The following is a 12,205-nucleotide window of genomic DNA, read 5'->3' on the forward strand; positions in this document are numbered from 1 at the left end:
CTCCCTCTTGCATCTCCCTCCCACCCTCCCTGTCCTGCCTCTCTAGGTGGACACAAAGCTGATCTCCATGTGCTATGCGGCTGCTTCCCACTAGCTATCTGTTTTACATTTGGTAGTGTATATATGTCCATGCCACTCTTTCACTTCGTCCCAGCTTACCCTTCCCCCTCCCTGGGTCCTCAAGTCCATTCTCTGTGTCTGCGTCTTTATTCCTGTGGCAGGCGGATTCTTAACCACTGCGCCAGCAGGGAAGTTCCTACCCCTACATCTTAAATTTTCTAGGCAATGATAATGAAAATCGTCTTTGATTTTGAGACTGATTATCACCAAATCCTTCCAAATTCTGGTTCACTGGCTCGTGACTGTCCTGTAGATGTTGAGTTTTTGGTTCTGCTGCAATTGGCTGTGCTGCACAAACCTTTACTGCCTGGTGGCCTTAATGTGCAGCCGGTGTTCCTGTGTGATCTTCTCAAGAGCTGACCTCAGTGGTGCCTTTGGGATTATCAGTGTTGACCTTATAACTGCACTTATTGTCCTGTTTGCTTCTCCTGATACCACTGAAGTTCCTATTAAGTTTCCGAAAGGTTAGCCTCATGCTTTTAATTTCTTACAGAAGACTTACAAGGAATTTGAGAAAAGTTTCTCCGGGCTTGGTAGTGCACTATCACATAGTGCCAGAGGATTCCTTCCTTGCCAGTAGTCAGCCAGCGTTCCTGAATAGAGCCCATGTACTTCTACTCTCTCTCACGTCAATAAGAATTCTCTTTTCTACTTGAGATTTTGCCTGGAGTGATTGGATATGGCCTGTTTCCTTATTATTTAAGCATGTTAGTTCTAATGTTCTGGGCTCCTACTGTCAGTTTTAAAGTCCTCCTGCAGGGAATTTCCTGGTGGTCCAGTGGTTAGGACTCCATGCTCTCACTGCCAAGGGCACGGATTCAGTCCCTGGTCAGGGAACTAAGATCCTGCAAGCTGTGTGGTGTAGCACCACCACCCCCGCAAAAAAAAAAAAAAAAGTCCTTCTGCAAACCTAACAGCTCACTGCCTACCCTGCCCAAATTCCTCTTGAGAGGGAAATCACTCCCACCCTAGTCCTTTGTTGCACTTATAGCAAAGGCTGGACATAACATGTGTTGAAGAGTAGAGAAATATTAAGTAAATTGTGGCATTAAAAGTGAAAAACACGTATTAAATACTATGTAGCAACTTGCAAAATATGTTTTCAAAATAATGTTAAATGAAGAGTAGAACCCAAATTGCAAAGACCTGCTTTAAATTATGAAAAAAACCCCAAAGCCTATAAAAATATATACACATGTGTGTAGAAATTCAGAGGAATAAAAAGTCATGGTCAGTGGTAAGATTATAGGTATCTGAAATTATGTATTGATTTTCTGTGTTCTTCATTAGCATGCAAGCTCTAAGAAGTCAGGGATTTTGGTCTGTCCTAGAACAGTGCCTGGCCTGTAGTAGTTTTTCAACAAATCTTTGTTGATTATTTAATGAATTGAATGTGGAGATTTCTTTTTGATGGTTTTCATGTTTAATGCTATAGTAATGCTTGTTTAAATTAAAACAAAAACAAAAATTAAAAAGGAAATTCCCAATGATTTCAACCTTTTGAAAATACATTATAGTTTCTGCATATTCTCAACACCCTTGTTGGCCTTTTCTGGTCCTCTTAAAAGGTGATGCCTCAGACAGGATATACTAGTCCAGATTTCGGCAAGCCAGTCCAGCATATAGAGGAATATTTTCTTCTCAGGATCTGGATACCACATCTCTATTTTACTTTATTTATTTTTTTTTTAGTGGTAGGAGTATGGTTTATTAAGCTGTGCCTTAGTATAGGCGCTGGGGCTTGCCCATGGTGCTCTTAATGTACAGTCTGGACGTTCTGCCAATTTTTCTTGAGCAATGACACCAGGAAGTTGACAGCTAAGTGGATGTTGTACACAGGCTCATCACTTGTCATCTTCACGTGGCCAACAGCCACTGCCAGACACAACACCTTCTTCATCTGGAACTTGATCGTGGACTTCACTTAATCAACTTTGGCCACCATGTTCTCATTATGGGTCAGCAAGGAAGGGAATTTGCCAGCCTTATTCAGGCCAGGGCCCAGAATTTGTGGGATCTGCTTGATCAGAGGCTCTGAAGCCAAAAAAGCATCATACTTCTTGGGCAGCTTCCTGACCAGTTTCTTATTCTTGTTGAGTTTCTTTAGTGCCTTCATGTCCATATGGGGGATATCCACAGCCTTGGCCTCATCACACAGTGCTGCTGGTGCCCCAGAACACATATAGAGAACTTGGGGCAGGGAGTGGACTTAAGCCTGACGGCGCCTGAGAAGGGTTTGTCCTTCTGAGGGTTATAGTTCTTCAGGCTGATCTGAAGCTGCACCGTCTCCAAAAACTTCTGGCACTTTCACTGGTTCCCATGCAGGACTTCCTGCACTGCCTTGTAGAGGGTGTCGCGGGAGACTTTGCTGCTCATGGTGCCTCGTGCTGAGATAAGCGGAAAAGAGCCACACCTCCATTTTAGAGTTTTTTGCAGATGTGACCCACTGTTGGCTTATACTGAACTTAGTTTGTTGGTATTTAAAACTTTAGTTTTGCTAATACATTATAACAATTTCCAGGTCTTTCCCAATAAGTATTTACCTGCTGATATAACAGAACTGGCCATCTTGCCTTTCATGTATTTTTGTTTTCACTGTCCACCTTCATTGGAAGTGCTAAGTAGCAGAACATTCAAAAGTTGGGCAGCCAGAGGATAAAAGAAGCAAAACCTCTGGAAAGTCTACACATTTTATAATTATCTCCAAATACTTTAATGATGACTATACATTTTCTAGGTGCTTTCTTCAGAATTCCTGAAATGGTAGGAAAGTTAAGTACTTAGATAAAAATCAGAAACTCATCTTTTGGTTCTGTCTTCAAATAGTGTTGAAAACCTGTTTTTTCCAGGAAAGTGAGCCATTGCAGTCTTACCATTATTTTCCAAATGCTTATCAACTGCCATCAGCTCTCCTCTTTTTTTTTTTGTTTTTTGGCGGTACGCGGGCCTCTCACTGCTGTGGCCTCTCTTGCCGCGGAGCGCAGGCTCCGGACGCGCAGGCTCAGCGGCCATGGCTCATGGCCCCAGCCGCTTCGCGGCACGTGGGATCCTCCCGGACCGTGGCACGAACCCACGTCCCCCGCATCGGCAGGCGGACTCTCAACCGCTGTGCCACCAGGGAATCCCAGCCCTCCATTTTTCATGGCCATCATTGTTTCTTATATTCATAGACCAGGTGCTGGCAAATTTTTTCTGTAAAGGTCCAGATAATAAATATTTTAGGCTTTGTGGGCCAGAGGGTCTCTGCCTTAACAACTCATCTGTGCTATTGTATCTCAAAACCAGCCACAGACAATACATAAATGAATGGATGTGACCGTGTTCCAGTAAAACTATTTACAAAAGTGGGCATCAGACCTAGTAGTTTGATGATCCCTATCATATACCCACCACCTTTACCATCTAAGAAAATAGAATAGGAGGCCGGGGCACGAACCCGCATCCCCTGCTTCGGCAGGCGGACTCTCAACCACTGCGCCACCAGGGAAGCCCTCGTGTTCCTTTTTTTAAACCAGTCATTTTTTCCCCCCTCCCTTTGTGAAGGCGTCTTGTTCCCACCACTTTCTCATCACTTTCCTCCTCAGTACAGTGGAGATAGTAATGTCTACTTTAGGCTTGCTGTGAGAATTGATAAGAATGTAAAGTGCTGAAAACAATGCTTGGCATATAGTAAGCACTTAGTAAATATTTGTTGCTATTATCATCAACATCATCAATATTTTACAAACTGAAATGCCTTTTGCAGTGTTTTGACAGCCCATAACTACCTCCTGGAACTTTTCCTGGAACTGTGGAGTCTTGATTTCATAGACAAAGTGTGGGATAGCTTGAAGTGATACTCTAGGGCTTTAGGATTAAGGAGTGGGAATGGGATAGTCCATAGCCCTGAGCCTAATATAGAGGTTGGAAAATCATAAGAATTTTGTCGCAAGTTGCACTCACTAAATTTGGAAAGAGAGGTCAGAGTACACATGTACGTTTCTCCTCCTCCTCCCAGGATTATGCATGTTAGTGTCAATCAGACTGTTTTCCACGCTGTTAACTGTATTTATATTTTCAAAATGAAAGCTTTTCAGCACTGCAGGTTACTTCCCAGTTCTTTTTAAAGTGTTGTAACTGCGCTTTTATTTTAAATAGTTCTAGTTCTTGCAACCAGCATTTTATATTGCCAGTAAGAATTTAAGATAATTAGATCAATAGAGGTAACCACAGTGCCATTTTGAAATAGTAGATTTGAAAAAAGCAGATTTTTCCAGATTGAAATATTTTCATGCAGAAGCATACTTTATTTTCTCAAGTTCTCCTTAATTCTGTTTCTTGAGTATACTCTGCCTTCTGAGTGGCATGCTAGTAAAGATGTGGCTAGGAACAGACATTCTTGTGTCATCTTTATGGAAAATAGAGAATCATTATAAAAATTAATTACTATTTGTTTAAACATTTTTATTTATTTATTTATTTATTTTTCGGTACGTGGGCCTCTCACTGTTGTGGCCTCTCCCGTTGCGGGGCACAGGCTCTGGACGCGCAGGCTCAGTGGCCATGGCTCACGGGCCCTGCCGCTCCGCGGCATGTGGGATCTTCCCGGACCGGGGCACGAACCCATGTCCCCCTGCATCGGCAGACGGACTCTCAACCACTGCGCCACCAGGGAAGCCCAACATTTTAATTTTTGATGAGCCTAAAATTACATGAGATACACTTGCCTTGCCCTCAAAGTTCAGCCTTAATTCAGCTGGTTATTTTACTAGTGTTTGGTCCAGCAAGATAGGAAATCATTCTTACTCTGGGAAAAATAGCCTCCTTTAAGGGATATTTATATGCCAGACATTGTGTTAAGCACTATTATCTAATTTAATCTCCTAAGTGGTCTCTTCCTCTAGACTTTGTTCTCCAATAGTATATTCTTAATATAGCAGCCAGAGAGATGCTGTTAAATCAGAGATGCGGTTAAAGTCAGGTCATGTCATGCTAGAACCCTCCAATGGCTTCCTATTTCTGGCAAAATAAAAGCTAAAATCTTTACAGTGGCCTATAAGGTTCTATATGATCTGATTCCCTCTTAGTTCTCTGACCTCATCTTTTACCACTTACCCCCCCACTCTCTGCTCCAGCTCCTTAGCTTCCTTGCTTTTCCTTAATCATGCCTTTTTCATTTCTGATTTCCTCTGTCTGGAACACTGCATGGCTGTTTCCTCAGTTGTTTCATGTCTTGACTTGAATTTTGCTTTTTGCCCTATCGTCCTTCTCTGCTTTATTTATTTATGTTTTTCCTGTAGCACCTATCACTAGATAACATATCAAATCATATATTTATTTATTTTGCTTGTTTGATATTTCCCTTACCACCGGGCAGAGATTTTGTCTATCTTGTTCACTGTTGTCTCCGCATCACTTAGGACAGTTGCTGGTGCGCAGAATAAGTGCTCAGGAAACATTTGCTTAGTGATTGACTAAATTGCCACAGTACTGTGGCATGGCCACTGTTATTACCTTCATTCAACAGGTGAAGAAACTGAAGCCCAGAGAGGTTAAATAATTTGCATAGGGTCACATAGCTCTTAACCATCCCCTTGAATGGCTTTATTTCCTGTTATATCTCATGCATTCTGTGCTAAGTCATAGGACACTATTTTTGTGTGTGTGAATATCACATACATATTCAGGCTTTTGTGCTCATGTTGTTTCCTCAGTGGGAGTATTCTCCTTTCCTGCCTCGTACTGAGGTAGAACTTTATTTGCAGAAGAAATGGTACAAATAGAAGAGTCAAAGAGAAGAGCCAAGGGTATGAAGGTTGTTTGGGGAGGTGGAAGGATAAATATTGTGAGCTAAGATCACATGGTGGGACATGCACATATGTTCAGGGAGCAGTTTAGCTAGAATGAGGTTTTGTTTAGGAGTATGATAGGATAGAGAGGGAGAGAGTTACGCCCCTATTACTGGGAGCTTTGAGCTTCACGTTAAGGAGCTAATGTTTTTATCTTGTTGCCCTTTGAAGGTTTTTGAGCAGAAGATTGATAATGTATAACACCACTTTAAAAAATACTTAATTTTGCTATGGTGATGAGAATGCTTTGGAGTGGGAAGAGACTAAAATTAGGGACAATGTTTAGGGATTATTAAAATGACATAGGCCTTACATGAGACGATAAAGGCTGAAGTTGAGAAGTGATAGTGGAAATAAAGCACAGAGATGAGATACTTAAAGTATAACTTTTAAAATCCAAACTCCTTACAGTGGCCTACAACATGCTGCATGATCTGATCTTTGCCTACCTCTGCAGCCTTATCCCCTGCCACCTTTCTTCTCATTCTCTGCTGTAGCAACGCTGGCAGTTCTTTGCTTTGAATGGACTGTTTGTCTTGGCTCTAATGTCTTTGCACTTACCTTCTCTTTCCCTGGAATGTTTTTCTCCAAGTCTGGTTCATTCATTTCTCAGTTAAAATCACCTCTCAGGTCTTTCCTGACCACCAGTTTTTTTTTTTTTTTTTTTGTAGTGCGCGGGCCTCTCACTGCTGTGGCCTCTCCTGCTGTGGAGCACAGGCTCCGGACGCGCAGGCTCAGTGGCCATGGCTCACGGGCCCAGCCGCTCCGTGGCATGTGGGATCTTCCCAGACCGGGGCACGAACCTGTGTCCCCTGCATCGGCAGGTGGACTCTCAACCACTGAGCCACCAGGGAAGCCCCTGACCACCAGTTTTAAAGCACCGTCCCTTATTGCTTCATTCTTTGTTGCTATCATCAGAGTATGTAATCATTATCTGACTTTAAGAATGTATTTGTCACTGCCCCTTAGAATGTCAATTTCATGAGAGAAGGGACTTTCTCATTTTCACTGCTATATTCTTGTACCTGGAAATGTACCTGGCCCTTACTAGATTTGAAATAGGACTTAATAAATCACCTGGGTTGGAGGAGTCCTGTAAACCCAGGGTTTTCAGCTTGAATATCTACCATTGATCAAAACAGAAAAATCTGGAGGGATTTTGGTTTTTGAAGGCAAGATGGAGTCTGAGTTGGGGCCCGACATCCAGATGGTATTGTCCAGTAGGCAGTGGGAGATGTATAACTGCACCCTACGAAAATGGTTAGGACTGGAGCTATAATCCTTTTTTTTTTTAAAAATGAACTACAGTGTAACATACATATAGAAAAGTGCAGATATCATAAATGTTCAACTTGTTGAACTTTTACAAAGCGAGTATACCCTTGATGTAGTGCCTAAATCAAGAAAACATTATTAGCAGCACTCTTGAGGCTCTCTGGTGATGAGCTATAATTTTTTTTTTGTTTGTTTGTTTGTTTTTGCGGTACGCAGGCCTCTCACTGTTGTGGCCTCTCCCGTTGCGGAGCACAGGCTCCGGACACGCAGGCTCAGCGGCCAGCTGAGAAGCCCTATAATGTCTTAATTGGTATTTATTCTGTATCCTCTTTGATTATAAACACTTTGAGACAAGGACCATACCTATTTCACTTATCAAAATAGTCTAGTAAGGTGATTTTTGTTGATGATTGCTCAGAGGAGTCTTACTTTCATTAATAGTCAACCCAGGGTGAGGAACTGTACTCTGCAGGACTTTCTGTTGATTCCAGTCTTTGCTGTTTTCCTTGTCTCTGAACTCCTATAGCATCAGTCTACTACACTTGATTTAATACTTCATCTATGTTATCTGTGGTTTTTTAGTTTTTTCCATGTGTTCAGTTCATATCTCTATTAGAAAGTTCCTTGAGGTTGGGAACCTTGTCATATACTCCTTCCTCCCTCCCTCCCTCCCTTTGTTCCTTGAAATAGAATTTATTGTGGCTCTGATTATGTACACGTGAGATGTTCTTGCCAGGTGGGCCGGGCTCACATGGCTTGTATAATACATACATCTGCGGGGCCTGCTCTCTGTGGTTGGGAAACGCCCACACTGGCAGTTCAGTCCACCTTCCAAGTTCTCAGCTTCATGGGGTCCTTGGCCACCTTTTTCTCAGCGCAGTTGGCCTCCATCTCCCGCTGATGCTCCTCTCACTTCTTCCAGCTTAGCTCGGTCTTCGCCTGTTGGCTCTCAGTCTCGGCTGGGCACCAGCCTCCTCTGATGTGCTGATAGGGCAGCGAAGGGGTCGCCTTTGTCATTAAGCTCCGGTCCATCCCAGTTATACTTGCTGGCCAGCTGTGTGTCCTCAGGGGGCAGCTCTGGGAGATTTGGCTCCTGCCATCCCTGCTCCCACGAGCCCCTCAGCTTCCCAGCTGCTCCAGTCTGACTCCGGGGCTTTGTGGCCGGGGTTGCTGCTCTGCCCAGCCCAGCTGTCTTGGCCCCCAGAAGTCCTGGTGGGCTGACACAGATTTGGCCTCCTGCTCCAAGCAGCCCCAGTCTTCGTCCTCCCATCTGTTGGCAGCACTGCTGTCCTCTTCTGTGTCCTTGCCCTCTTGTGTCTCCCAGTGGCCTTAGGTCATGGGTATGGCAGGGACAGGGGTGAGGGCTGGGGAAGGAAGTCCCTCGGGCATGGATCTCTGGGGGATGTTGGTCTCGGCTGGAGCAGCTGTGGGGTGTGCATGGATTAGCATAGAGTTGAGGAAGGAGACCCCTGTCATGGCCCAGCCTGTGCAGCTGGCTGCATGAGAAGTCCACTTTAGCCAGCTGTGTAGGGCCCTCTGACACAGACTCCAGTTTGGACAGGCAGCTTCGAATGGCCTTGAAGGCCTCATCCTGCACAGATGTCTCAGAATCCACAGTGAGGCTGTAAGAGTCAGGCAGGATCTTGTGGGCTTAATCGTTCATCGAGTAGAGGTTGTGGGTGGCAGTGAAGCCCAAAACACCCGTGACCTGGGATGGTGCAAAACGGTCCTTAGTGGCCCAGCTAAAGGCGGAGGTGAGAACCCTGTTTCTGGTGCTGGTACTGAAGTAGAAGCTGATTTTGCCCAGGCAAATGGTGGTATTGCACCGAATGGGGCCCTGTTCGTCCTTGGCCTGCAGCTGCGTGAAGAGCTTCATCAGCTCCACGGTGAGGTTGGCCTCATTTAGCTTTGGGGCCAGGAGCAGCATGGACTTGACCATCTGCTCCTGGGGGTCATGGAGAGCCTACTTCTATAGGGTCACCACGTATAAGTATTGTAACCAGGGAGCAGCAAATGTGCTAGGTGTCTTATTTCAGGACTGTTGTTCTTTACAGTAAAAGTGATTTGTCAAATGTATAATTAAATGCAATTTAACCTTTATACTTTTATGAAATTTTTCACATTCACTTTTTTTTTGAGAAGTCTTCATCAGGGAGTTCCCTGGTGGCCTAGTGGTTAGGATTCCACGCTTTCACTGCCATGGCCTGGCAGTGAATCCCTGGTTAGGGAACTGAGATCCTGCAAGCTGTGTGGCATGGCCAAAAAAAGAAAAGTCTCGGGCTTCCCTGGTGGCGCAGTGGTTGAGAGTCCGTCTGCCGCTGCAGGGGACACGGGTTCGTGCCCTGGTCCGGGAGGATCCCACATGCCGCGGAGCAGCTGGGCCTGTGAGCCATGGCCGCTGAGCCTGCGCGTCCGGAGCCTGTGCTCTGCAACGGGAGAGGCCACAACAGTGAGAGGCCCGCGTACCGCAAAAAAAAAAAAAAAAAAAAAGAAAAAGAAAGAAAAGTCTTCATCCTAAAGGGTTGATTTAGGAAATATGAACATTATATTACATAATTCTACATACTTCCCAGTGCTGTCCTTGTTCTTGTTCAATATTGTGTAGTTATATTTGTATATCTGTTAATTTTTTTCCTTTTTGGCTCTCTCCAGTGCATTTAAAGTGAAATAACTTAGATGTGACTTTTAAGGAATATATTCATTATATAAACCTAGTTGAGTTTATATAATAGCATTATTACATATATTTTATTAATAAAGTTACTAGATTTGCCTGCCTCCCAAGCACTTAAACTCTAAATGGAGAAAAAAAATAGACAAACATAGAATGCTTTATCAGTGGGATTTTGGGTCTCTACTTAATAGAAATTGGCTTTCATTATATACTTGATAACCTAAGGCAGCTCCTTTTACACAGTTAAAAGTCTGAAAACACTTGAATTTTACTAGGTGTGTCAGGAAGAAACTTTACATGGGCTTCTGCTTCTTAGAAATTTTCAGTATTTTAATTTATTGAGTACCTACTTTGTATAGAACCCTGTGTCAGTTGTTCTGAAGTATACTGAGACTGAATTTCTGCCCCCCAGGTGTTTACTAGCTATAGGATGGGCCATGACCCAAGGCACTGTATGATATGTCCAGTGAGTATTGAGGAAACTTCACTGGAGAAAAAATGAAATTACCAGCAGTTGAATAGTCTGGGTAAACTTGATGGAGAAGCTGTGATCTGAGCTGGACCTTGAAAGATGAATGGGATTTTTCTTTGTGCTAAGCACAGTGCACGTAGCACTTTATGTGATTTTTTTTTTTTTCCATTTAGTCTTTCCAGGAACCCTATGAAACAGGTGTAGTTTCCATTCCAGTTACAGAAATGAAGAAACTGTAGATTAGAGTGTATGTTTTCAATGATTCCATATATATGTATGAAAATCATTAAAAAAGAAAAGTCTGGAAGGATACACACCCAATTTAAATATTGGTTACCTCTGGGGAGGGGCACTGAGATTTTGGAGGTGGAGGTCAAAAGGAGGCTTTAGAATTTTGGGTTGTCATTTAAAGGAGATGTATTACAAAAGAAATAAGTATTAAAAGGAAAAATAAGAAACATTTTGGAATTAAAGTAACAGGAAAGGAAATCTCAGGAACTAAAGCTTTTAGAAAAGAATAGAGATCTACTTGCAAAATAGTGGGAGTCAGATTTTGACTGGCTCACTGAATCAAAAAATACAGGCATTTATTGGGACAAAACATTTGATCACCAAAGTTATTGAGTTTACATTAGTTTGTCATGGTGGAAAACAGCAGTTTTTTAACATGATTGTTATATCCACAAAGGTCATAACACTTTTTGGTGCCTTTTAAAAAAAATTTTTTTTACTGAAGCATAGTTGATTTACAGCACTGTGCCAATCCCTGCTGTACAGCAAAGTGACTCAGTTATACACATAGAGACATACTTTTTAATATTATTTTCCATTATGGTTTATCACAGGATATTGAATATAGTTCCCTGTGTTATACATTAGGACCTTGTTTATTCTAAATGTAGTAGTTTGCATCTACCAACCCCAAACTCCCAGTCCACCCCTCCCCCCAACCTCGGCAACCACAGGTCTGTTCTCTGTGTCTATGAGTCTGTTTCTGTTTTGTAGATAGGTTCATTTGTGCCATATTTTAGATTCCACATATAATTGATATCATATAGTATTTGTCTTTCTCTTTCTGACTGACTTCACTTACTATGATAATCTCTAGTTGCATCCATGTTGCTGCAAATGGCATTATTTTGTTCTTTTTTATGGCTGAGTAGTATTCCAATGTATATATATTTACCACGTCTTCTTTATGCAGTCAGTGGATATTTAGGTTGTTTCCATGTCTTGGCTATTGTGAACAGTACTGCTATGAACATCAGGCTACATGTATCTTTTTTTAAAATAAAATTATTTATTTATTTATTTTAATTTTGGCTGCGTTGGGTCTTTGTTGCTGTACGCAGGCTTTCTCTAGTTGCAGCCAGCGGGAGCTACTCTTCATTGCGGTGCATGGACTTCTCATTGTGGTGGCTTCTCTTGTTGCAGAACACGGACTCTAGGTGCACGGGCTTCAGTAGTTGTGGCTCACAGACTCTAGAGCGCAGGCTCAGTAGTTGTGGTACACAGGCTTAGTTGCTCCTTGGCATGTGGGATCTTCCCAGACCAGGGATCGAACCCATGTCCCCTGCATTGGCAGGCTGATTCTTAACCACTGTGCCACCAGGGAAGTCCCTATCTTTTTGAATTATAGTTTTGTCTGGGTATATTCCCAGGAGTGGGATTGCTGGATCATATGGTAATTCTATTTTTAGTTTTCTGAGGAACCTCCATACTGTTTTCCATAGTGGCTGTACCAACTTACACTCCCACCCACAGTGTAGGAGGGTTCCCTTTTCTCCACACCCTCTCCAGCATTTGTTATTTGTAGACATTTTAATGATGGCCCCT

At 42.9% G+C, this 12,205-nt stretch overlaps 1 protein-coding gene and 2 pseudogenes across 1 annotated transcript in view; 1 reads left to right on the forward strand and 2 right to left on the reverse strand.

The window, feature by feature from the left end:
• Positions 1 to 12,205, forward strand: part of MGA (MAX dimerization protein MGA) — a 153,810-nt gene that overhangs the window by 14,536 nt on the left and 127,069 nt on the right. The gene's annotated exons all lie outside the window — the stretch shown is intronic.
• On the reverse strand, positions 190 to 3,061 carry LOC113608056 (60S ribosomal protein L10a pseudogene; annotated as a pseudogene).
• LOC113607900 (N-terminal kinase-like protein) overlaps positions 7,220 to 12,205 on the reverse strand; it is a 34,975-nt pseudogene continuing 29,989 nt past the window's right edge.

The sequence above is a fragment of the Aethalodelphis obliquidens genome, unplaced genomic scaffold (assembly GCF_003676395.1).
Source record: "Aethalodelphis obliquidens isolate GAN/ISIS:26980383/991018 unplaced genomic scaffold, ASM367639v1 scaffold51, whole genome shotgun sequence".
Taxonomy (NCBI): domain Eukaryota; kingdom Metazoa; phylum Chordata; class Mammalia; order Artiodactyla; family Delphinidae; genus Aethalodelphis; species Aethalodelphis obliquidens.